Below are 26,300 nucleotides of genomic sequence, written 5' to 3' on the forward strand. Positions count from 1 at the left end.
TTATCCACTTAAGATAAGTGCAATGACTCAACAGTACAATTATGATAATTGCAGTCAGCAGTTAGTAAGCAGTCATCTTAGAGTTAAAGAATACATTTAAAGTGATAGAACACATATATTGCCTGGACAACTTGTTAGACTTACACCATATCCTAACACCATCTCAAGAAAATAAGTATTTTAAGTTAAGATATCATAAGAGTATAGTAAGGTATTTCAGGGAGGGTATAAAATGGTTGCTTTTCTTTAATTTGTCTTAATAAATTTTCCCCTTGTACCCAGAGCCCTTAAGAAAACAGGTGCAATCCTCCACAGTGCCAAATCTAGATCCAGAATTCAATCTTTCATCTCCCCTGCCCTGACCAATGAGTTTTTGTAAGCAATTTCTTGCTTGTTCCCTGGCTCAAAGATGGATGAAGTCATTTTCCATTCTGATGTGAGATCTAGATTGAAGAAAGAATGTTTTGCAATGCAGCTTATAAATTAGAGAAAAATGGAGGGGGGGGAGATACTTTTATTTGCATGGCTGCATCCCAGCAATGCCTGCATGTCTTAAAAGCTACATCAAAGCAGCTATTTTGAAAGGGAGCATGCTGTTTGTCCAGGAAGAAATCCAGTCATTCAGCTCTTACTCCAGATGTATGATACAGCAAAATGGAAATATCTCAAAAGTGTATGCAGAGTTCCCTGCCCTTGCCTCTGAATCAAAGAGTCATTTGACCTCTTCTAATGGGTCTGCTCCATTACTTACGTTCATTCATTTATCTTTATATATTATAGTATCAGTTTTGAGGGCTTTTTGGTGATTTAACACTCTCCCTAGGGGGAGAGCCTTCTCTGTGGGGGCACCTACGATCTGGAACAAGCTCCCCCCGGAGATACGGAGGATCTCGGATCTGCGCACCTTCCGTCACGCGCTTAAAACTTTTTTATTTCATCAAGCTGGCCTGGCCTAAATCTTCTCCCCTTTTAAATATAAATTTTAAATACAAATTTTAATCTGTTTAAATTATGGGGTATTTTAAATTCAGCCAAATTATTTAATTCATTTTTAATCTATTTTAAATTTTTGTATTTCTGTGTTTTATCTTCTGGCTGTTCACCGCCCTGAGTCCTTCGGGAGAAGGGCGGTATAGAAATTTAATAAAATAAATAAAATAAAATAAATAAATATATCCTTTATGGATTTCAATATATATACCGTATTTTAGTATAAGACGCACCTTTCCCTCCCCCCCAAAAAGAGGGTGAAAATCTGGGTGCAAACGTAGCCCTGACCAGCTTCTCAAATGGAGGTTTCAGAGGCTGAAAAAAGCATCAGAAACAAAGCTTCAGAAAAGAAGCCCCCAAACAGAGCTTCAGAAAAAAGGCCCCAAACAGAGCTTCAGAGGTTTTTATTCTGAAGCTCTGTTTCGGAGGCTTTCAGAGGCAGGAAAAAAAGCAAAAAAAAAAAAAGCAAGGCACAGAGCTCACAACCAAGGAACCTGTTGCTAAAATTCACCTCTGGGAACAGCTGATTGGGGGTATTCCAGGAGGCCGATCCACCTGCCAATCAGCTTTTTTCTTATTTTCCTCCCCAAAAACTAAAGTGTGTCTTATACTCCGGTGCATCTTATACTCCAAAAAATACGGTATTTGTCTTATTGCTCTTTTAAATTATATAAATTGTGTTTCAACGTACGTTTTCCTGGAAATGCAAGACATCATATGCAGTAAGGGAATATTTTAAATATTAAAAATACACTTCCAAATCCAAGAAGTAGGACTCTGGAACAATTCCCTGATGATCTGATTGCCCAATCCCTCAAAAAGGACTCCGTTATAACAATGATAACCCTTTCCAGGTATTCAAATGAGCCTACATGTTTCTAAAATGGTGGAATAGGAAAAATAAGAGCTACAGTCCAACACAACTAGAGGAAAGTTGACTCAGCAGCTAAGAGATATGAAGCCATGTTATAAATTCAATAAAACATCAAGTAATTACATACATCCACAGGCAGAGTTGTTAATTGTAGGCTTGCTGAGGATAAACAGGCAATTTAAATGTTATTCGCATCTGGAAATTTTAATTCCAGAACTACTCAGTTTAGCATGCAGCAAATGGACATCTCAAGAAGTTAATAAAATTAAGTAACTAGTTAAACCAGAACTGGCAGATAAACTGTCAACAAATTTAAATCTTCCTTGCTGTCTCTTTAACTACAGGGCTTTGATGAGTAAATCTAAGAAAGATAATGTGGGAGAAAAACCTATTTATTTCAGCAGCTGATTTCCAATAATGGTCTATTTTGAGCGTTGGCCACAGTATCAGGCAGACATTGCCTCCGACCACAGAGGACTCACTTATTCAGAAATAACATTTGATCTAGATCAGTGTTTCTCAATCGCAGAGACTTTGAGTTGTGTGGACTTCAACTTCCAGAATTCCTCAGACAGCAGGCTGGCTAGAAAAATCTGGGAGTTGGAAGTCAGTGGTGGGATTCAACCGGTGTTAATAACCGGTTCGCTGAGTGTGCGGTGCGATTGAATTCAACTCTGAAACTTACCTTCTACTGCAGCCACAGTGAGTAAAACAGCTGAGGCACAGCAATCCACTCTGCTGCGCCGATCAGCTGGGCTTCAAACAAAGGAAATAAAGGTAAGAAAAGCGCAGGGGCAGGTGGGCAAGCCCAGTTAATCATTGGAGCAAACCGGTTCACTCTCGGCTGATTGTTGGAGCTACCGGTTCGCCTGACCCGGTCCGAACCAGTAGAATCCTACCCCTGGTTGAAGTCCACACATCTTAAAAGTTGCTGAATTGAAAAGCACTGATCTAGAATATAAGAATCAATTTGTTAACAGGGATCAGATCCTAGGAACATGATTGAAAAGAGTTTCCTATTTCCAAGCATATTCAATGTAAAATCTGATTACTTCTTCTCCATTTACTAAAAAGGTCTTTGGAGACCTTTTAAGTGTCCTATGGTTTGAGACCATAGGAGCAGGCTTTTCCAATGATTGCATCTCAATGTCTCTTCCAATAGAACCCCACTCTACCAGTGGCCAAAACCAAAAAGCCTCAGTTCACGTTATGATAGCCTAAGTTACAATGCACTTTCCTAAAGGAAATCAACCCTGATTGTTCTTTGGAAAGACAGATACCAAAACTGAAGTTCAAATACTCTGGCCACCTAATGAGAAGAGAGGACTCATTGGAAAAGACCGTGATGCTGGGAAAGATTGAAGGCAAAAGCAGGGGTTAGAATAGTGTCATTGACACAATGAACATGAGTTGGGGCAAACTCCAGGGGGCAGTAGAGGCCCCTGGGATTGCAAAGAGTCAGACATGATTTAGCAAGTGAACAAAAAGATGCTCTTGGGTGCTAGCCATTGTTAATTGGAATTGTGTGTCTGAACTCAACCAGGGAAACAAGGCAGATGGATCTCAGATGGAAAAGAATTCCAGAAATTGGAAAGACAGCTTCCATGAAACCTCACTTCTTGAGGTGGGGAGTAAGACTCAGAGGGAACAATTGCAAGAGGAACAGACCATCTTTTGAATATTTCATTCCTAAATTGCTTAGGGATCTAGAGGTCACAAATGGCACCGAGAATTGTGCCCTAAAGCAACATGGTAACAAATGCAGTCAGAAAAAGAGTGATGTTTGAGCCAGTCAAACCTTTAGCTGCTACATTTTGAACCAAAGGGCAGGGGTGAAATGCTCTGAAGTCTGCTACCAATTCGCTTTGCTACCGGTTCACTGCGTGCAAGCATAGGCAGTGCGCACCAAATGCATGCTTCGTGTGCATGCACACCACAGGCACTGCCACGCAGCACTGAAAAATGAGGATTAAGAAGCCTTTTCTAAGGTAAGTAGAACAGTGAGGGGGGAGAACAGTTGTGCCGCGCGATTTAGATTCACTAGAAAGCAGGATTTCCACAGCACAACTGATCGTCGGAAATACTGGTTCGCCCGAATCGGTAGCTTTTATTACTACCGGTTCGCCCAAATTGGTCCTAACTGGTAGCATTTCACCCCTGCCAAAGGGTTTAAGGGTAGAGATACATACAAATTATTACAGGTAGTCTTCAAATTGTGAGTGCAATGGAGCCTGCCATCACACTCGTTAACTCCTGATGGTCATAAAATTTTGCAACCTTTTTTGCAACAGTTGACAAGAGAATCAATGGTTTGCTACGGATGGTTTGCTATAGTTTTGGCAAAACTGTCAACCACAATCACGTGATCATGGGATGCTGCAAACAGCCATAAATGTGGCTTCATCACTGAGAGCCCAATATGCACTCGTGTGAGGGGGGACATGCATGTCAGAACTTTGAGTCCTCAGGTAGGTCCACTGGAACTTCGACTGGTCACTATCTGACTGGTCGTAAATCGAGGACTATCTGTATAGCAATCTAACTGAGGGGGGAAAGGGCTTTAGTCAATTTGGCAAGAAAGTTTAGCAAACTACAGAAAAGGGCTATATCCTTTAAAGCTAAAGAATGCTTTGCATGTGCTGCAGCAAGGATCTACCTTGAAACAAAGAGCACCACCAAGCTGTATATTCATTCCTTCAGAAGCAACACAAGTCAGGATTACCTCTTACTATACTACCTGGATAAATTCTCCTGATCACCATCGAATAACAGAATTACAGACTCAGAAGGAACCTTGGAGGTCTTCTGGTCCAACCCCCTGCTCAAGCAGGAAACCCTGTAACATTTCAGACAAATGGTTGTCCAATCTCTTCTTTAAAACCTCCAGTAATGGAGCACCCACAACTTCTGAAGGCAAGTTATTCCACTGATTAATTGTCCTGCCAGGAATTTTTTCCTTAGTTCTAGGCAGGGTGGATTTGATTTAAATTGAGTTGATTTAAATCACGATTTAAATCATGATTTAAATCACTAGTAAAAAGGCTTGATTTAAATCAACTCAATTTAAATCATAATTTTTAAAGAGCAACTGTCATCTCTGCTACTCCTTTGACCCGCTGTTGACTCACCGATAGTCCCAGTGTTGCAGAATATACAGCCTCATGCTACATAACTAAGCTCCATTTCATGCTGAATAAACTAAATTATTTATGTATCCTAAATGGAAAACTATCTTACGATAGATTTTTACCCCAAAAGTTTTTTATTAAAATAAATTGATAAAAATCAAAAAAATCCGATTTAAATAAAAAAAATCTGATTTTTTTGATTTTTTAAAAAAAATCATTGATTTTTATCCACCCTGGTTCTAGGTTGGTTGTCTCCTTGATTAGTTTCCACCCATTGCTTCTTGTCCCGACTTCAGGTGCTTTGTAGAATAGCTTGGCCCCCTCTTCTTTGTTGCAGCCTTTTAGCTATTGGAACACCGCTATCATGTCACCCCTAGTCCTTCTTTTCATTAAACTAGCCATGCCAAGTTCCTGCAACTGTTCTTCATATGATTTAGTCTCCAATGCCCCTATTCATCTTTGTTGGTCTTCTCTGCATTCTTTCTAGAGTCCCAACATCTTTTTTATATCGGGGCGACCAAAACTGGATACAGTATCACTTCTGGTCATTGCTAACTCACCTCCGTAAAAAAGGTATGTGAACATTTTAAACCACCTCTGTAGTCTCTGTGAAAGACGTACGTACAGTAGTGCCAGAGGATTGGAGAAAGGGATCTCTTGTTCCTATCCTCAAACAAACAGGAGTAAAAAAAAGATCCAACTAATTACCGACTTAGCCAGCCTGATGAAGATACCAGGCAAAACTCTGTAACACATTATTGAGCAGTCGGCCTGTAAGCATTTAAAAAAGAATGTGCTGCTTGGCAGGACCCAATGTGGGTTTATCAAGAATAAAACATGCCAAACCAATATGTTCTCCTTTTTTGGTAGTATGACCAATTCATTTGACCACGGGAATGTGGTGGACATAATGTACCTTGACTTCAGCAAAGCTTTTGACAATCTCCCACAAGATTCTAGTAGGGAAGATGACCAAAAATGGGCTGCATTAATGCTAAAAGTAGCTCGATATGGAGCTGATTGACGAATTATACCCAACTAGTATACATCAATAGTTCCATGTCAAGCTGAAGGGAAGTGTAAGTGGCATACCACAGGTTCTGCTGAGGTTTTCTGTTGTTCAACATATAAAGGACCTGAATCAGGCATTTGAAAAGTTGATACTTAAATTTGCAGATGATACAATGGTAAGAATACAGTAAACACCTTAGAGAGAGGTATCCAACCTTGGCAGCTTTAAAACCTGTGGACTTCAACTCCCAGAACTCCTAGCCAGCCACGGAATTCTGGGAGTTGAAGTCCACAAGTCTTAAAGTAGCCAAAGTTGGACACTCCTGCCTTACAGGAAACTATCAAGATTCAGAATCTTGACAAGTTGCAATAATGGGCAGAAACACAATGAACTTCAACAGCCAGATGTAAAATCTTACATCTGGTTAGGAACATATCTATACTGGATGGGACTATAGGGAGAGGAGTACATGTGAAAAGGATCTGGCTATCTTGGTGGATCACAAGCTGACAATGTGATGCAACTGCAAAAAAAAAAAAAAAAAAAGCAAAAGCAAAAGCAATCCAAGGATGTATCCAAGAAAATATGATGTCAAGATCAAGAGTTGTGGATTTGGGCAGGGAGTTGGACGAGAAGGTTCCAAGATCCTTACATTTTACAAGCCAACGTATATCATACTCACTAGGTGAGGTCAGACCTGGTCCTCTATGAACTCAGCAAAATACTACTATGTTAAAAGGCGTATTTTTAACAACACATGATGATTGACGTTTTTTAGGCACCAAAAATAACAAAATTTATACATTGACATTCAGATAGATGACCCATCACCAGTATGTTTTTTTTTATTTTTTATTTACCAGAAATTCCTAAAATTTTGCCATCATACCTTTTCTGTACTCTTAATGTAAACAACTGCCATAAAAACCAAACACGAAAATGAACACAAATGAACAATGAAAACAATACAATGAAACTTTGGAAAGTTGGCTTTATAGTAACAATGTAACTAAAAGGTATTTTGCACTTCCCCTGCACTCTGTCTGAAATTCCCTAAGGGAGAAACACCACCCAGTTTGGGAAAACTCTGGTATATACTTATACATATTCACATATAACATACATGTCAGTAGTGGGTTCTACTTACCTTCGCTACCGGTTCAGAATCAGGAGCATGCGCATGCGCAGAGCATCCATGTTGACGTCTGGGCGGGTGGGCAGAGCTTCCCACTGCCGCCACTACCAGTTTGCCCGAACCGTGCCGAACCGATAGAAACCCACCACTGATTCATGTAGTCCTCAACTTACAACCATTCACTTAATAATAGTTTGAAAGTTATGATGGCCTCAGAAAAAGTGACATACAACCCATCCTCAAAGTTATGACAATCATACCACCCTGGTAGTTAATATGATCGCAATTTGGACATTTGGCAAGGGGCACAAATTTACATCAGTTGCACTGTATTGTGGTTTTGTAATTGCAATTTGCAAACTTCCCAGATGGTAAAGTCAATTGGGGAAACCGGATTCACTTAACAACCAAAATAAAAATGGTCATAAACTCAGGTCCAGCCATATGACTCATTTAATGCCTGCATTGCTTAGCAATCAAAATTCTGGTCCCAACTGTGATCATAAATCAAGGGTTACCTGTACATATACTGTACATAGGGTGTACATATTTGCATGCACGTTTGCTTTCTTTAAACAATAAGGTAATTTTTCAACCCCCAAGATACATATCTTAAATAATATTATGTTATGCCGCCATAGATTAAACAGGGCATTATTTGATTAATATACCAATTAAACACTAAATACTTATTGCTAGACAAGCTCAGCTGTAGTCCTGCACAAATCTCAGGGAATAAAGAAGCCAGATCAGAAGCCCAAATGCAAGTGTACTGACCTCATGGGCATGTATTTTTGGAATTGGTGGATGTGCTCTCTGGGATTGTCCAGAAGCTCATTAAAGAGAGAATTATGTCTTGGATTTGGAAAGTCCGAATTCCTGATACATCATTTAGTCCAGGTGTCAGCAACCTGCGGCTCCAGAGCTGCATGTGGCTCTTTGGCCCCTCTGCTGTGGCTCCTTGTCAGATAATCCCACCACTGGCTGGCCCAGCCCCTCACCCTCCCCTCCCAGTCACTTCTCGCCTGGCTTGAGAAGGTAAAGGCAACAGCGAGGGATGGAGAAGCAGCCGGGGCAGAGACACAAGAGATACAGAGAAAGTGGGGGGTGGGGGAGAGAGAGACATAGAGAGATACAGAGGGGGAGGCAGGGAGGGAGGAAGGGTAGGTGAGAGAGATATCAAAAGGGTTTTGTGGTTCCCCGTGTTTTTTAACAACCGGTTCTCTGTCCTAATGACTGCCTGGGTAGGCGTGGCTAGAGGGTCAAGTGAGTGATGTCGAGTTGGCCACACCCACCCAGGTTTTGTGGCTCCCGGTGTTTTCTTTTCTGTGGTAAACGGGTCCAAATGGCTCTTTGAGTGTTTAAGGTTGCAGACCCCTGATTTAGTCTCAGCTATGATTCCTACAGCTGTACGGAGCATAATACCCTAGCCTCTGTGCTCCCCCAAACCAAAAATCTTGACTTTTTAAAAGTAAAGTAAAACAATTTTCCTAAACTTGGCATCCTCTAAGTGTTGGGACTGCAACTCCTAGAATTTCCAATGAAATTCAGGAAGACTGTTGGGAAATTTTAAGTATCTTGTTCCCTGCACACCTATGATCTTTGTCCCATTACAGTTTCAAAAAGGACTTCTTAAGCACATTACACTGACCCAGATTTGAACCACGAGGGTCCTTAGAAAAATGCTTTCTTAGCTGATGGCTCCAGAGAGCTAGAAAACATCTCCTGCGGGAATTTTCAAAATCATTAATTCCAACTTACTGTGGCATTGCAAAAGGATTGGTTGCCTGCAAACATTTGACTTTCTGCCCTACATTCTTACAGTAAGAGCCACTCTGAATGAGGGTCAATTAACCTGCATTGTGATCCGAAAAATAAGAATTACTAATGCATCGCCAAATCACATTTTAAACTCCATCCTCAAAACCAAATAGTTTGGAAACCACTTTAACTCTTGCATAAACTGCGTAACTGAACAAAATATAATCCACGTCTTCCTGGGCCAGAAAGATATAAATAACCAACAGCTTTTGAGACAATTATTATTAGGTAGCCCTTGTTTAGCAACCATTTGAACTTACAACAGCACTGAAAAAAGTGACTTATGACCATTTTTCACACTTACGACCATTGCAGTATCCCTATGGTCACATGATCAAAATTTAGACATTTGGCAACTGGCACGTATTTATGATGCTTGCAGTGTCCCGGAGTCACGTGATCCAGGGGTGAAATGCTCCCGGTTCAGACTGGATCGCCCGATCCAATAGCGATGGAGGCAGGTGGTTCGGAGAACCGGTAGCAAAAATCCCTGCCCACCCCCCATGCCCAGCTGAGCCGCACAGAGGCTTTTTTTTTAACTTTTAAAAGCATTTTTTCTACAACCTCTTCAGAAGAAAAAATGCTTTTAAAAGTTAAAAAAAAAAGCCTTTGCTGATCAGGCAACTCAGCTTGGATCGTCAGAGGCATTTAAAAGAAGAAAACCTTTTTTTCTTTTAAATGCCTCTGATGATCCAAGCTGAGTTGCCTGATCGTCAGAGGCATTTATAAGAAAAAAAACCTTTTTTTCTTTTAAAAGCCTATGATGATCCAAGCTGAGTTGCCTGATCGTCAGGGGCTTTTTTCCTTTTAAAAGCCTATGATGATCCAAGCTGAGTTGCCTGATCGGCAGAGGCATTTAAAGGAAAACAAAAGCCTCTGCAGATCAGACAACTCAGCTGGGATTGTCAGAGCCTTTTGAAAGCATTTTTTTGCAACCTCTTTGCCGAAGAGGTTGTAGAAAAAAGGGTTTTAAAAGTTTTTTTAAAAAATTGGCTATGCCGACCCAGTCACATTATCTCCCCCACCAAGCCACGCCCACAGAACCGGTAGTAATAAATTTTAGATTTCACCACTGATGTGATCCCCTTTTGCAACCTTCTGCCAAGCAAACTCAGTGGGGAAGCCAGATTCACTTAACAACCGTGTTACTAACGTAACAACTGCAGTGATTCACCTAATAACTGTGCATGAAAAATTGTAAAATGGGGCAAAACTCCCTTTAACAACTGTCCTGCTTATTGATTGATATTTTAGTCTCAATTGTGGTCGTAAATCGAGGTCTACCCGTATAGGAAGTCTTTGGTTAACAACACTTGTTCTGTGATCATTCAAAGTTACAAGTGCTACTGAATGCATGGTACTATGATCAATCCTCAAAGTTACAACTACTGAAGCAGCTCCATGGTCACGTGGTTGCATTAAGGGGGGGGGCTGCCAACTGACTCACAGTTATGACACTTGAAGCATCCCACATTATGTGATTGCCATTTGCGGCCTTCCCTGTCAGCTTCCCACAAGCAAAGTCAGTGTGGAAACCAGCAAGTCATTCCTGGAGCTTTTTCTCCTGAGGACCCCTACCCAGACTCGCACTGAAGCAACCCCCAAGCACTGTGCTGGAGCAAGGCATCCACCTGCACTCATTTTACCTGTCCACTGGCTTGCATACAAGCCGTCTAAAGCAGGTCTCTCCAACCTTGGTCACTTTAAGACTTGTGGACTTCAACTCTCAGAATTCTCCAGCCAGCATGGGAGTTGAAGTCCACAAGTCTTAAAGTGACCAAGGTTGGAGACCCCTAGTCTAAAGAAAGTCTTGTTCTGATTGGAAGTCTGTAGAGATTGTCAGTCATCCAGGTTATGGTTGTCCCAAAGGTGTTTTTTCAGGAGGCAACTGGACTTTCCCCCCCCCTTTTTTTTTCTTTTGAAGATGTTTCGCTTCTCATCCAAGAAGCTTCTTCAGCTCTGACAGGATAGTGGGGAGTGGAAGAATTTATATGCCTTGCAGACAGCGGATTGGAACTTATTACTTCTTGCCAGTTTTCCCACTGACTTTGTTTCTTGGAGGCCAGCAGGAAATTGCAAGTTGTGATTGAGGTCCTTCTCAATAACCTGCGATCCTCCCTTAACAACAGCAACCGAGGCTGACAGGATTGCCATCGCTAAATGAGGCAGTCACAACGTTTTGTAACCACTATCATTTAGCAATGGAAATTCTGGCCCCCATTACCATCGTTAAGCAAGGACTTCCTGTGTTAAAAATAGAGTCACAAAAGCCCAAGAGACTGCCTCTCATGCTTCCATATGAGTCTACTGTGCTAGTCTCTATTTTTTTTTTCTCTGAGTATTAAATGTATTTCATTTTCTGTAAGAAGTCCAATCACATTACTCAATAATTCTTAGTTCATAGAGATAGAAACGTCATGCCACTTCAGAAGAAAATACTGCCTGGATTTCTACATGATGTGCTTGTCTGTTCTCTGACCAGCATCTTTTCTAGTTATAACTAGATTTTTTTTTACCTGCTATCATAGATGTTCTGTTTGGAAGAGGACAACAAAACAACAGGCAGATTCCTCTGATATATTTTCCTTCCTTGACCAGTTTTGAATAAAGCCTCCCTCCACTTTCCTAAGAATCAGGACATTTGACAAATATTGGACCAATCTAAATATTTCAATACTTGCTCGCATATGCCCCCAAAAATGGAACGGGATTATATAATCTTTTTGCCTTAAGCACATTTCCAAAATGTGAACCCACTAAACCAGTCATGGAACAGGCCGAATGGCACTTTGATTGCTTGCAATTTCATATGCACACAATAAACGCTCTCACAGATTTCTAACGTCATCGTTTCTAACATCATCATTCCTTTGAACAACAAAGACACTAAGCGGGGACTATAAATAGCCAAAACAGGACCATGGAGCAAACAGAAAAAATTCTTAACATTTTTTTCTTTTTACAAATAAAAGGCAGCCAAACAAACAAAAGAAAATACAACAAGGATTGGATATGTTTAGCAAACTGGCTGTTGCTGAAAAATAAAAGAAAAGGAAATAAAAAATGGGGAAGTATAATAAAAATTCCTAGAGAAAGGGCTTGGCTTTTCTAGTTGGCTGGAATCCTGGACAGGTGCATTTCAATATACTCCACCATATTGCTGCAGGTGATACTTGTGTCTCTTTAATCTAAAATTGTTAAAGATCATTTTTGAAAAAGTCTGCTTTGAAACTAATTTTGAATCACATCCCACACCTTAATTGTGGGATAAAGTTTGAAAGTAGTAATGTTAGAAGATAATAATGGGTGGGTAGGCTGTGGGCCATTTTCTCTAAAACGGGACAGCATGTCAAAATGATTGTGGAAAACCCTTCACTGATTACAACTATGCATCTGTGTTATTTTTGCTAGTAAAGCTGAGGCACATGAAAAAAAAGGGATAGAAAACCCTGAGAAGCTGTTTCCTGTTCCCACAGAACTGCCGGCTGGCTTCTAGGAGGAGAATTGAAAATATGCAGGGATTTGGCATACTCACTGGCATGCTCTCCTGCCTGACGTAAAAAGTTGCCATAAAAGCTATAAGGGAGAGAGTTGGCTAATCCAGAACAGGGTGAGAGAATAAGAATTTACTGGCAAAAAAAAACTAAACCAAGTTAGAAAGAAGGAAAAATATGTTCTGGTTCTCAGGACCAGGATTATTAGCTCACACTGCTGGAAAATAGCTTTGGAAGAAGGAAGTTCCATTTACTCAAAGATCTCATTTTGAGGACAGATCAACCACATAGCATCCCAAGACAGGAGAGGGAACATGGTGAAGCCACATTCCAGTCCATCCTCAGCCAAAAAAGCTGACTGGTTAACTTCCAGTTGCTTATTTCTCAGCCCCTCCTACTGTCCGGATTGCTGTTATTATGGGGATAAATTGGTAGAGGGAATACTATGCATGAGAGTGATGGCCTCTCCTAGCTCAGTGACGGTGAACCTTTTAGGCAGAGTGCCCAAACCGGAAGGTGTGCGCATGTGCCAGAAACCCAACGACCAGCTGGCCGACGTGCATGCGCACCTCGGAAATCCGACAACCAGCTGGCCAGCACGCATGCGCACCTCAGAAGCATAACAACCAGCTGACTGAGCCCACAGAGAGGGCTCTGTGTGCCATCTCTGGCACGTATGCCATAGGTTCGCCATCATGGTCCTAGCTTATATGTTAGTTTCCGAACATTTCGTTACCAGGCTAGGTAACATCTTCAGCGAAATTTAGGGTTCCTAAACTCCACTGAAGAGATTACCTAGCCTGGTAACGAAATGTTCAGAAACCAACCCACAAGCTCGGAGAACCAACCTTCACCCTAATCTTATGCCCGAACTACAGATACTCACCACTATTGCAATACTAGCGGTATGTATGTTGCCTTGAACTCCTAAAAGAAAGGCAGGACTACTACAAAGAAAACCACACTACTAAATTCATAAACAAGACAACAGACCTTCTCTTCTGTTCCTTCCCTCCCCAGTCTCTGTTCGTCCAGACCAGTATTTCTCAACTTTTAACCACATTAAGGTATATGGACTTGATGCTGGCTGAGGAATTCTGGGAGTTGAAGTCCATGCATCTTAAAGTGGCTGAGGTTGAGAAATGCTAATGTAGACAATCTTGAAAACTTTGAAGTTCAACCTATTGTTATGAACAGTAATAGCTCCTAGTCCTCCCCTCCCAGACAATATTTTCCATATATGTCTAATTCTTTCCCAAAACAATGTAATCTGGAGAGTTTCAGTATCCGTCATTACCTCAAATTCCAGACTATATCTTATGCTGTAACAAAAAAAAAAAATCATCCTATTTGCACCTATCAAAGTCAAATTTTAAATGGCAGAGGATGGGTGAACTCTTGGTTGGAATTAATGGTGGTGGTTTTACTCAGCTGGCCCAATGGCAGCAGGTTGGAAAAACCATCAGGAATATCTGATCAGGAACAATATCCCACTAGATTCTAGCACAGGGGTTCCCAAACTTTTCTATACCCCGCACCCCTAGAACGCTTCTGATATATTCTCGCACCCCTTAGAAAAGTAAATACCTGGTTTGAATTATGCATATACACTATAATTTTGAAATTTCTAAACCCAAGTTTTTGCACCCCCTGGAATATCATCTCACACCTCCAAGGGGTGCAAGCACCCCCAGTTGGGAATCCCTACGCTACAATATTCTGCATCGGAGGCACCCTTGGTGGCGCAACAGACTAAAGTGCTGTTAAGTAGCACTTAGCTGCCAGCTGCCTGCAATTACTGGGAGTTCAAATCTTACCAGGTTCAAGGTTGACTCAGCCTTCCAAGGTAGGTAAAATGAGGACCCGGATTGTGAGGGCAATAAACTGACTTTGTATAAAAAAAGAACACCGCTTGGGGGGGGGGGGCGAAAGCCCTAATAAGTAGGTATATACAAAAAAGTATGAAGGCTATTGCTTAATGCACTGTAAGCCGCCCTGAGTCTCCGGAGAAGGGCGGCATATAAATTGAACCAATAAATAAATAAGTAAATAAATTTTTCCCCATAGGTAATGCTTGGACTGTAAATATATCTCAAATATCTATCTGCTACATGGAGGAAGGGCTAAATGCAGATTATTCGGAGGGGGGGATCCTTTTTATTGGGAGAGAAGAGACATCCTGTGGTAGGGGACACCCCCCCCCACCAAAAAAAGAGCAAGACCTGGGCCTATAAAGAGATCATCATGCTGTGCTTCACTCTGTCTGTACTAACGTAACCCATCTATTTCTAAATTAATCCAGGATCTGAATTCACATGGAATCATCATTTAACTAAGCAATCTGGGTTGCACAGCCCACAAGCTGCCAAAAAAAAAAAATTATTAAGGCTAGCATTAACCACATGTTGGGGTGTAATGCATCTGCTAGTCCTTCCCTGATCCACTGATCCAATTAAGGGAATTGGGTGAAACAGCTACTGTGAGTATCATCAAATGCTTTGCATGTATCACACCTTAGCTCAGCGGTCAAAGGCCTATGGAGATAGGCTGGTATTCTCAAGCCATTTCTGCAAGCCATAAAGCCGGGCCAAGAGAGGGTGGGATGAAATCAGATTTTCCTGCCACGGTCTCTAGACTCCCAAATTTCATGGCATTCCAATAAGGTTCGGCTTGGATGCCGGCGCAGAAAAAAGTAAAGCGCCCCCCACCCTCCCTTTCTCCCAAACCTCCTAAGCGTGCAGTCCAGGCTTAAAGTAGGAACGATGAAACGCGACTTGTTGTAACCTATGCGCCCCTGCCTCCTCGCTTACGTAATGGCCTGAATTTATTTATTTAAAAAAAAAACTCGGTACACGCTCAGATGCCCGCTAGCCTCCTGCGGTATCAAAACTTCCACCTCTTCCAAAAAGAACGACGATCATCGCTTCCACACGAATCCCAGGAGAAACTTCTGGGCTGAAAAGCAGCAGCAGCAGCAGCAGCGCCGACTTTCTCCTGCATCGCCGAGTCTCCAACCGCCGGTGACACCCGGAGACCGGGGAGGGGGGGTGAAGTAGTGCGGGGCCTCCCGGCCTTAGACCCAAAAAGCATCCCTTTCCCCGGGTGGAGGGGAAACACGAAGCAGCCACCCCCGACGGGCGCCAACGACGCCGCGCAAAACCACTCGCGCGATCCGCCTTTGGATCTCCGGGGAAAAGGACGGCGGCGTGTTTCGCTGCCACCGCAACGGCAGCCGCTCCGCTTCCCGACTTCCCTGCCCAGCCGCCCCTCCGTCCCTCCGTCCCTCCGGCTTACCCACTGCAGGGGCAGCAAATCGGCGGCTCCAGTCTCCGCCGCGCCGCCAGGTGAAGCTGTTCGGCTCGCTCCGTCCCTCTCAGGCCGGGCGCAGGATTAACGGAGGTTGCAGGCAGGCATGTGACTGGGACCGGACGGGAGGGGGAGCCGCGAAGCTCAGCACCGCAGCAGCCTGGAGGGGAAAAGAGCCGCAGCTCTCCCTGAGCTGCAAGGAGAAACACCAGCAGGCTCCTGCTGATAAACTTCTGAGCCTTTCTTTCTCCTCCACCCCCCCCAACTTCCGGCCTCGGAGAACTTGAAAAGGGCAGTGCCTCTGAGCATGTGCAGCATGCCATGCCTATGGCATCCTCTGAGCCAGAAGCCTGTTAAAAGCAGGAGTTGTGATTCCGGAATTGTGCAAGGTGTCTCCGTTGTGCAAGCTTATTTTATCATTTTATTTAATTTTATTTAAAGCTTGGGAGTCCCCCCCCCCCCGCATCTTTGGAAAACTGCACTGTGAAAGGTGCTGTGTTCTCACAATAGGTTTTTAACGTTTTAAAGCCACTTAAAGGGACAGTTTTGCCTAATCAAAATGAAGATGCGAGAATGCAAACTTTAAAAAAAAAAATAAGTTGGTTTTGTTTACCCGGTGTTTCCTTGAGCGTAAGCAAAAAGTATCTAAAACTGGAAGGTTCTGTTTTAAAAACTGTCAAAAACCTCAAGAGGCTAAAAAAAAAAAATGCGGAAGATTGTGGCGCTGAACATGGGCAGACTATGGACCGAGTTCCAGCAGTAGATCTGCTTTCTGTGCCAGCATTCATCTCGTACGTCTTGATGGTTGAATAATGAGGGCTTCTCTGGACGTGTGAGGAATGCAGAACTTTCTGATTCTCAGGACTTGTTCTGGGAACTGAATCTCTGGCTCTGAATGTCACCTTCAGAAGTGCAGGAATCTTACAGCCATCATTCAGCCAGGAAAAGTTTTTAAAGAGAAACAATCCCCAAATGTAGAAATGCCCTCATTTAGAAGAACAACCTGTGCTATTTCATGTGAATTGGGTTTCACTATCAGGAAAGGAAAAAAAAATATACTGCTTCAGTCATTGGACACATTTTAGATGCAGAACTCGGAATCCAGGGCATACCCAAATTCTCAATACAGATAGTCCTCAATTTAGCAATTGTTCAAAATTATGATAGAACCAGCTACTTATACTGATGTTGAAGTTATAATGGCTGCAATTCTCCTCTCCCATCCCCTCTACATGATTGTATTTTGGGTGCATGACATCTGGCTCACCTTAAATCTGCAGTCATGTGACTGGTTGTTTTTTTTTTACAGCTTCCAGCATTTACTTCTGATTTCCTGCAAAAAAAAGTGCCCATTGTGTACATAAAAGTGCCAATTTATTTGCTTATTGACTGTGGTGTTCACTAACCATGGTATTTGCTTAATGATTGCCACAAAAAAATGTTGTAAAATTGGTTCTGTTCACATTGTGACCCACTTAACAACCACAACGACTTACAACTTTAATTCTGGGTTCAATTATGGTCCTAAATCAAGGACTATTTGTATAACCAAGTGGACAGAAAAGACAGAAAAAACTTCTGAGCATGTAAACAACAAGCAATCCATGTGTCCTGCAACCTAGAATCAGGAGGTGGAAAATAAAAATAAAAAAATAAAACGGGGAGGGGAGAAGCTTCCTTTAATCCACCCCATGTTTCAAAGGCTTGAAAGAAAGTATCTTCGATCATGTTCAGAATTCTAAGATTAATTTCAATCCTGCACAATATATGACCCCGGGGGGGGGGGTGATGTCATCACAGGGGGTCAGCGAAGGTTTGAAGAAATGTTATAATTTAAATCTTAAGTTAAATCTTCAGGGTCCATGGCCACAAAAGGGGGCTTATGGTGAAGAAAAGAGGAGTCTGTCTAAGGAGATTCTCAGTCATCCAGATCATGGTTGTCCCAAAGGTGCTTTTTCAAGAGGCAATTGGACTCTGTTTTTTTTCTTTGAAGATGTTCTGCTTCTCAGAGCTGAAGAAGCTCTTAGATGAGAAGCGAAACCTCTTCAAAGAAAAACCAGAAAGTCAAGTTACCTCTTGAAAAAAGGCACCTTTGGGATAAAAGAGGAGAAGCCTAAAATATTCTGCATCGGATGAACATGGTGTCCCAAGAATAATCTCAACATGATGAAAGTAGTGATGGGGATAACACACTGTAAATATCAGAGCAAGCTCTGATGCAGATTGTTCGCAAGAAATGCCTCCACTTACAAGTGCTTGGAACGGGGAAGACAGTATATAGTCTACGAGGGCAGCCTCCACCACCAAGGAAATCAATGTTGAAGAGTAAAAGGGAAGTTGTGTGCTTGATGTTGAACCTGGCCAAAGACCTTCAGCTCCACTACCATGTGAACAGCTCTCCTGGAGCAGATTGAGACACATAGGCAGGATTCGCACATCATGGCAAGCTACGGATTCTTTGATTGCAACTTACAGGAATCTTGGCCCACACAAGTGTTTTTTTTAAAGCATGCCCAACCCCTCCATCGCAAAGGTGTACATCCCCAACTGCAGGTGTAAGAGGCTTAAACCAGCAAAGATTTTGACAAGAGTTTGGCCAGTCTTGTTTACCACTACAGGTAGCTCTTGACTTATGACCACAATTGAGCCCAACATTTAACACTCATTGCTAAGTGAGATGTTTGTTAAGTGAGTTTTGTCCCATGTTACAACCTTTCTTGCCACCATTGTTAAGTGAATCGCATCAGTAGATAAGTTAGAAACCCGGTTGTTAAGTGAATCTGGTTTCCCCATTGACTTTGCTTGTCAGGTGGTCTCAAAAAGGGATCACATGATCTCGGGACACAGCAACGGACATAACTATGAATCAATTGTCAAGCATCTGAATTTTGATCTTGTGATCACAGGGATGCTGGAAACGTAACTGTGAAAAAGGGGTCATAAGTCACTTTTTCCGGTGCTGTTATAACTTTGAACAGTCACTAAACAAACTCTTGTAAGTCAAGAAGTACCTGTAGTTGCTTTATCGTTTTCCCCAGCTAGACCCGATATTGGAAATAATCCCAGTTTGGAGTGGGGACAGCTTGGGAGATGCTGTGGGGAGAGCAATCGATGCTGCTCCTTTTCCCCAAATCTTTACATTTGGGTCTTTTATAAAAACAAAGCTGACCTAGATGCATTTAGACAAGCATGTACATCACTGTCTGCCAATTATCCTGTGATGCTGGCCTGACCAAAGTTTGCTCAGTAACTCCGTTGCCACCGTTCCTTCTAGCATCCTTCCTTTCCAGTGTTTCTTTAGGCCTCAGTTTCCAGCTGGGCTCCTTGACTCTAATGTCAGAACAGGAAAGTTAACTCCTCAGCTGGGATAGGATTGGAGGGGGGCAGACCACTCTCAAGCCGCAGGGTACAGATGTGGAGTCTGCAGCCTCCGAGTGGCATGGGACAGCTATAATTATCCAAAATATAATTATTTTGGGAAACCTCTGGCTGGCTGCCCAGGCATTTCTTTCAATCCGAAGGGGCCAGAGAGCTCTTGGAGAGTGGGATGCCCAGCCAGATGGCTCTTCCCTCTCCTCTCCCATCTCAGCTTCTCTTTTTTTCCTCTACTCTTGTTCTTGGGCCTGTAAGTAGTTACATGATGTGACTACCATTTGGGTAGGTGAAGCTTCTCCCGGCATGCAGAGAAAATGACTCTGTAATTGTTGTTTCCATGCTGAGTTTTTTTTTAATCCAGCCTAGCCTAATCTGTGCTGCAATTAGGTGAATTACAGACTGATGAAGATAAATTAAAGATTGAAATTCCACACCAGCCCTTATCCTAGCATGGCATTACTAATGCCCTTCTTGTTATTCCAGCCCTATGGTGTTTACATACAGGATCATTCTGTTCAGCAAAGATTTAACATTAATTCCACGTTCTCACTGGTAGTTTCAGTAAAAACATTTTACTGAAACTGGGTTTCTCCTGAATGAGAACTAACATCATAACTACGTAGTATGATGGACTGCAGGGCCGGCGCAATGTGTAACATGTTCACACTGGTGCAATAAGACTGGGTGTTTTGTTGATACGATTTATTGGGTTAGGGATTTTCTGTCTTCACTGTGAGTTATATTTTGTTGGGGGAGGTGCACTGAGGGAGTTCAACCAATCTCATTGTACATACGTTGTGCACTGACAACAAAGATTTGAACTGAAAATCTATGGACAACATTGAGAAATTATTTATGAAGCTGTTGTGCAGGCTGCATTTTGACACTGTAGAACACCTTGTTATAATTCAGAATGATGCAAGAGTACAGGTGGCCCTTGACGTATGATCACAGTTTTAATGTTGTAGGTCCTCCAGGGTTACCTGTGTGTAAATGGAGCAGCCATACAAATTTGTTTAATTAATAAATGGGGGGCAGAACTTCTGTCATTAAGCGAAATGGTTTTTTAAGTGCAACCTGTTAATGCTGCTGTCGTTAAGCAAATCCCTGTGTCTTTAAGTGAATCATTTGGTCATTAATCAAAACTGGCCTCCTCCATTGACTTTGCTGGCCAGAAGCCAGCTAGGAAAGTTGCAGAGGAACTTGTGATTCTGGGACCCCGCAACTGTCATAAATACATGCCAGTTGCCAAGCAGGTAAAGGAGACAATGATTGCCTGGGCTAAAAATGTTGGATATGCAATAGAATTAGACAAATGGCAGAAATTATGGGATAGAAATATTAAACTGACGATGTCGACTGCATATAAAGAACATTTGTATAAAATGTTTTATAGATGGCATTTTGCACCGGCAAGATTGACAAAAATGTATAAAGACAGATCTGCTAAATGTTGGAAGTGTAATCAATTATCTGGTTCATATACTACTGTATGTGGTGGACCTGCCCAAAAGCAAGAAAATATTGGACAAAAATACAGACGTGGCTGAAAAAAATGACAAAACAACATAGAGATCTGAAACCAGAGATATTTTTGTTGGGCATTCTACCAGAAAAAAATATGATAAAAAGACTACATACTTGATTCTGCATATACTAACTGCAACTAGAATTGTATTTGCGCAACAATGGAAAAATGATGAGATCCCATCTGAGGGAAATATAATTAAGAAAATATTAGAATGTGCAGAAATGGATAGACTAACACTATTAAGGATAAAGAAGAAAATGAGTATTTTTTGATATGAGACATATTCTATCAATGGCTAGATAATAGAAACAGAAATTAGAAAGGAGGAGATATAAAAAGAGGTAAAGTGGAGAGTTGTTAAAGAAGAGGATGTTAAGTGTTAAGTATCAATATTATATTATTATGTTATTATATTAATATGATGGTGATGAATATCACAACAAAGATGTATAATATGACTATTTAAACATAACTGTACCTAGAACACACACTGTTTGATGAAGATTTAATGTTATATAAATAAAACAAATAAAACTTAAGAAAATAAATAAATGCATGCCACTTGCCAAATCCCCAAATTTTGATCATGTGACTGTGGCTACGCTGCAACAATCGTAAGACCAGTTATAAGTAACTTTTTTTAGCACCATTGCAACTTCAAATGATCACTAAACAAATGATTGAGGACTACCTGTATCCAAAAATGTAGACATATTGATCCATATCTATATCCATATCCATATACGTGACTGTGTTAACACATTTGCCAAACACACAATGCTTTATTATTGATTTATTTTTAAATCAAATTTATATAGCTGCCCATCTCCCACCCAACGTGATTCTGAGCAGGGCACATCACAGGTAGCCCTCAACTTACAATTGAGCCCAAAATTTATGTTGCTAAGTGAGAAATTCGTTAAGTGAGTTTTGCCTCATTTTACAACTTTTTTTGCCACATTTGTTAAGTGAATCACCGCAGTTGTTAAATTAGCAACCCAGTTGTTAAGTGAATCCATCTTCCCCACTGACTTTGCTTGTCAGAAGGTTGCAAAAGGGGATCACATGACCCCGGACATACCGTCATAAATCTGAGTCAGTTGTCAAGTATCCGAATGTAAATCATGTGACTATGGGGATGCTGCAACAGTCAAAAGTGTGAAAATGGTCATAAATCATTTTTTTTCAGTGCCATTGTAACTTCGAACACTCACTAAGTGAACTGTTGTAAGTCCAGGACTACCTGTATTAGCATTAACTGTGATTTGATTGGGAATATTACAGACCCCTTGCATCCTGGACATAAAGTTTCAACTCCTACCCTCAAAACGACCCTAGAGAGCACTGCACACCAAAACAAGTAGACATAAAAACAGTTTTTCCCCGAACGTCATCACTCTGCTAAACAAATAATTCCCTCAACACTGTCAAACTATTCACTAAGGCAGCATTACTATTACTATTAGTCTTCTCATCATTCCTATCACCCATCTCCTCCCACTTATGACTGTATGACTGTAACTTGTTGCTGTATCCTTACGATTTATATTGATATTGTTTCCTAGTATGATTCGATTGCTTATTTGAACCCTATGACTATCATTAAGTGTTGTACCTTATGATTCTTGACTAATGTCTTTTTATGTAGACTGAGAGCGTATGCACCAAAGACAAATTCCTTGTGTGTCCAATAACACTTGGCTAATAAAGAATTCTATTCTATTCTATTCTATTCTATTCTATTCTATTCTATTCTATTCTATTCTATTCTATTCTATTCTATTCTATTCTATTCTATTAAATTCAATTCATAATTTCTGGCTACATTCACAGAACACATTTAAACAGGTTATTAAAGTAACTCATATATACACATTTACACATATAAACAGAAAAGAACAGTTGCACATGAATGACAATGAACTGAATGTCATTGAATAGTGAGCCTGCAAAAGGCACTATAGAGATCAGCATTTCAGATTTTGGCTGGAGACAGCTTAATGTAGAACCTCATTATCAAGTGCCCCTTGGGCCAATCGCAATCTGAGTCTAGCCTATTTTACATCTTATTGTGGGAATATAGCATTCACATAGGAGAAGAGATAAATTTGCAATTCTCTCTACCAGCCTTAGCTAAGGAAAGAAAGAGCTGGGAATCAAACAGAAAGCTATTAAATCTGCAACCTGTCACTTACAAATTGTGGTAGGATCTTTTCTGAACTCTTTATAATGGGACCATTCTATGGTTTTCTAACATACCTTTAATTTTTAAAAAACATTACATATTTTTTTCATATATATTTCAAAAACACATTTTGAAATCAATAGAAAGCACAGGAAACTGTCCTGCCAAACAAATGAGTGAAGTTGCAATACTGTATACCACAAATCGATGGAACTAAACTTTGAAGAACAACAATGCTTAGCCATATTGTAACATATAATACAAATGCTTAGCTATTTTAATAGGAACAGTGCCTGCCATTTAGTTCAAAAGAACTATCAAAACAGTGACTGAATAATTCATCATTTTTGGATAACCTCTGTCATGATGCAAAGTCACTGTCTCTTCCCAATAAAGGGAGGGAGAAGGAGATTTTATTAACTGGCTTATTTTCAATAGGAAAGTATAGGTAATCCTCACTTAACTACCACTATCAAGGCGAGAATTTTGGTCCTGTCATTGCAGTTGTTAAGCAGATCACCAATTTTATGACCATTTTTATGATGTTTGTACAGTGAATCATCAGAGTTGTCAAATGAAACACATGGTCATTAAGCATATCCATTCTCCCAAATGCCAGAAGCCAGCAAAAAATGTTGCAAATCACAATTGTGTGACTGTGGGACACTGTAATCGGTCGTAAGTGTGAGCCAGTTGCCAGCATCCAAAAGTATGTGTGTGTGTGCAAGTGTCATAACTCTGAGGATAGGTTATAACTTTTTGAGGATCCATCAAAACTTTGAACCAGTGGTGAAATCTAAAATTTGTTACTACCAGTTCTGTGGGCGTGGCTTGGTGGGGGGGTAATATGACTGGATGGGTGTGGCCAATATTTTTTTACTTTTAAAACCATTTTTTACATGTAAAACCATATAAAAAATGCTTTCAAAAGGCTCTGACGATCCCAGCTGAGTTGCCTGATCAGCAGGCAACTCAGCTGGGATCGTCAGAGCTTGGATCGTCAGAGCCATTTAAAAGAAAAAAAAGGCTCTGATGATCGCGTGGCTCAGCTGGGCATGGGGGGCGGGGGCAGGGATTTTTGCTACCGGTTCTCCGAACTGCCCGCCACCATCACTACCTACTCGCCCGAGCCGGTCCGAACCGGGAGCATTTCACCCCTGCTTTGAACAGTCATTAAGTGATTGGTTGTTAAGCAAAGACTATATGCATTATTTTCTTATACGGTATAAAAGTTGCAGTAGAGTTTAGCACTTAATCAGGAAACTATTTGGTGTCGCCCTTAAAACCAAATGACAAGTTGAATCAAAGAAGACAAAATGGAATGCAGTAAATTGTGTATTAATTTGTTGGCAATATATCACCTGGGATAAAACAGAATCTGCTGATTGGGACTAGTAGGCCCATGCTGATGGTCAGTGGCTTCCCTTCATTTTGGCCAAATTCCTTCTTAGCCCAACTTCAGGGAGAATTTACTGCAGCTAAAACTACCAGATCCAAGTTACAAAAATTTGAGCAACCAATAGCTAGGAGCAAAGAGACCTTATATCTCATTTTTGTGGTCATGTAGTGATAATTTGTAGTTTTACAGTCCATATCTGGCAGCGCAACCAGTGGCCCATAGATTGCATACAGTCTCCATTCATTCATTCAAAATATAATCCATATTTGGAGATAGATACTCAAACTAGTGTTTTAAAAGTGGCATTCCATTTCTTCCTGAGTAAAAGCCGAATTAACCCATATAGGAGCCCTGGTAATACATGGACTTATAAACTAACCAAATTGGCTGTGGTTGCAAAATAAATCAAGCAATTAAAGAAGTTAACACAACCAAGCCTAACAGGTTGTGTGCATACATCCATTAGGCTCTCACCTAACTTGGTTAAGCATTTGTATGAACATAGCTATACGGAAATGAACAGATCTAGTATCTGAGTGCAGGTAGCCAATGTAATCGTGTGTGGCACTGCTGCAGGTAATTCATTTTTATCTTCTTCTTTTTCTCCTTTTATTTGCCAGAAGGCACCTAGACTGTGGGAACTTTATTTCTCTCATATGCTACCGTAAGATTAAAGCCATGCCTCTGAAGGCAGACAGAAGCTATGAGAATTACTAAGGTGCTACACTAAAACAGGAGGCAAAGTTTCTGCAAGAGGACCTTTGAAACTGTTTGTGTGTGCCTTTGAGTCAGTATTCACTCCTGTCAACTTTCTGTGCTAGTCCTGGCAATTTTCTTGGCAAGGTTTGGTCTTGCCATCTTCCAAAGACTGAGAGAGACAGAGAGATGGCCCAAGGTGGCTCAGTGGCTAAGACACTGAGCTTGTCGATCAGAGAGGTCGGCAGTTCGGCGGTTTGAATCCCTAGTACAGGTCTCCTACATGAGCAGAGGGTTGGACTAGATGACCTCCAAGATCCCTTCCAACCCTGTTACTGTTAAGGTCACCCAGCTGGCTTTGTTCCCAAAGCAGGACTAAAACTACGGATCTCCCTGTTTCTAAATTGGTGCTTTAACAACTACACCAAACTGGTGTCCACAACAGATTTAGATGTGCACAAATACAACATACAGTACAGATAGTCTTCGGCTTACAACAGTTCATTTAGTGACCATTCAAAGTTACAACGGCACTGAAAAAAGTGACTTCTGACCATTTTTCACACTTACAATGGTTCCAGATTCCCTATGGTCACACGATCCAAATTCAGACACTTGGCAACTGACTCATATTTATGACGGTGGCAGTGTCCTAGGGTCACGTGATCGCCTTTTGCGACCTTCGGACAAGCAAAGTCAATGGCGAAGACTGGTAACCACAGTGATCCACTTAACAACTGTGGCAAGAAAGGTTATAAAATGGGGCAACATTCATTTAACCAATGTTTCGCTTAGCAACATAAATTTTGGGCTCAATTGTGGTCGTAGGTTGAGGACTTCCTATATATCCCAGTGCTGATATCTGACTAAAATCATTTCTTGATCTGTTCCTCGGAGACAAATAAGAGTTGCTGAAAAAGATTTCCTCTTTGCTCCCTTGGATTTCCCAAATTCTTATACCAGGGGTCTCCAATCTTGGCAACTTTCAAGAGTTGTGGACTTCAACTCCCACAATTCCTCAGCCAGCAAAGGAATTCTGGGCGTTAAAGTCCACAAGTCTTAAAGTTGCCAAGATTGGAGACCACTGTCTTATACAGTGGCAACCTTTGTTCTAAAGCTCAGAAGCCATTTTTCTTGAGTTCCTCTTTCCAGCCTAAGTGTGTTACTTCTTGTTATCCTGTTTCCTGCTGAAGAGCTGCTTGGGTTTTCCCACCCACCCCCAAAAAAGCCTTTCCCCTGAATAGGGAGAATGCTGCAATCAAGAGGAACCTCTCTGAGGCAAAGGGTTGTGCAGTGGCTCCTCTGTCTGGGCAGCAGCTGTCAATCTCATTCTCATCTGGTAGCAACCCAAGTC

General features: G+C 41.3%; 1 protein-coding gene across 1 annotated transcript in view; it reads right to left on the minus strand.

Moving 5' to 3' along the window:
* SEPTIN4 (septin 4) overlaps positions 1-15,831 on the minus strand; it is a 55,807-nt gene extending 39,976 nt beyond the window's left edge. Inside the window, exon 1 of the mRNA XM_070932124.1 lies at positions 15,749-15,831. The gene's annotated coding sequence lies outside the window, so the exon portion shown is untranslated. The remainder of the gene's footprint in view (positions 1-15,748) is intronic.
* Between the last annotated feature and the right edge of the window lie 10,469 nt (positions 15,832-26,300).

This window comes from Pituophis catenifer, unplaced genomic scaffold, assembly GCF_029215685.1.
Source record: "Pituophis catenifer annectens isolate HBS135680 unplaced genomic scaffold, rPitCat1.0.hap2 SCAF_1, whole genome shotgun sequence".
In the NCBI taxonomy this organism is placed as follows: Eukaryota; Metazoa; Chordata; class Lepidosauria; order Squamata; family Colubridae; genus Pituophis; species Pituophis catenifer.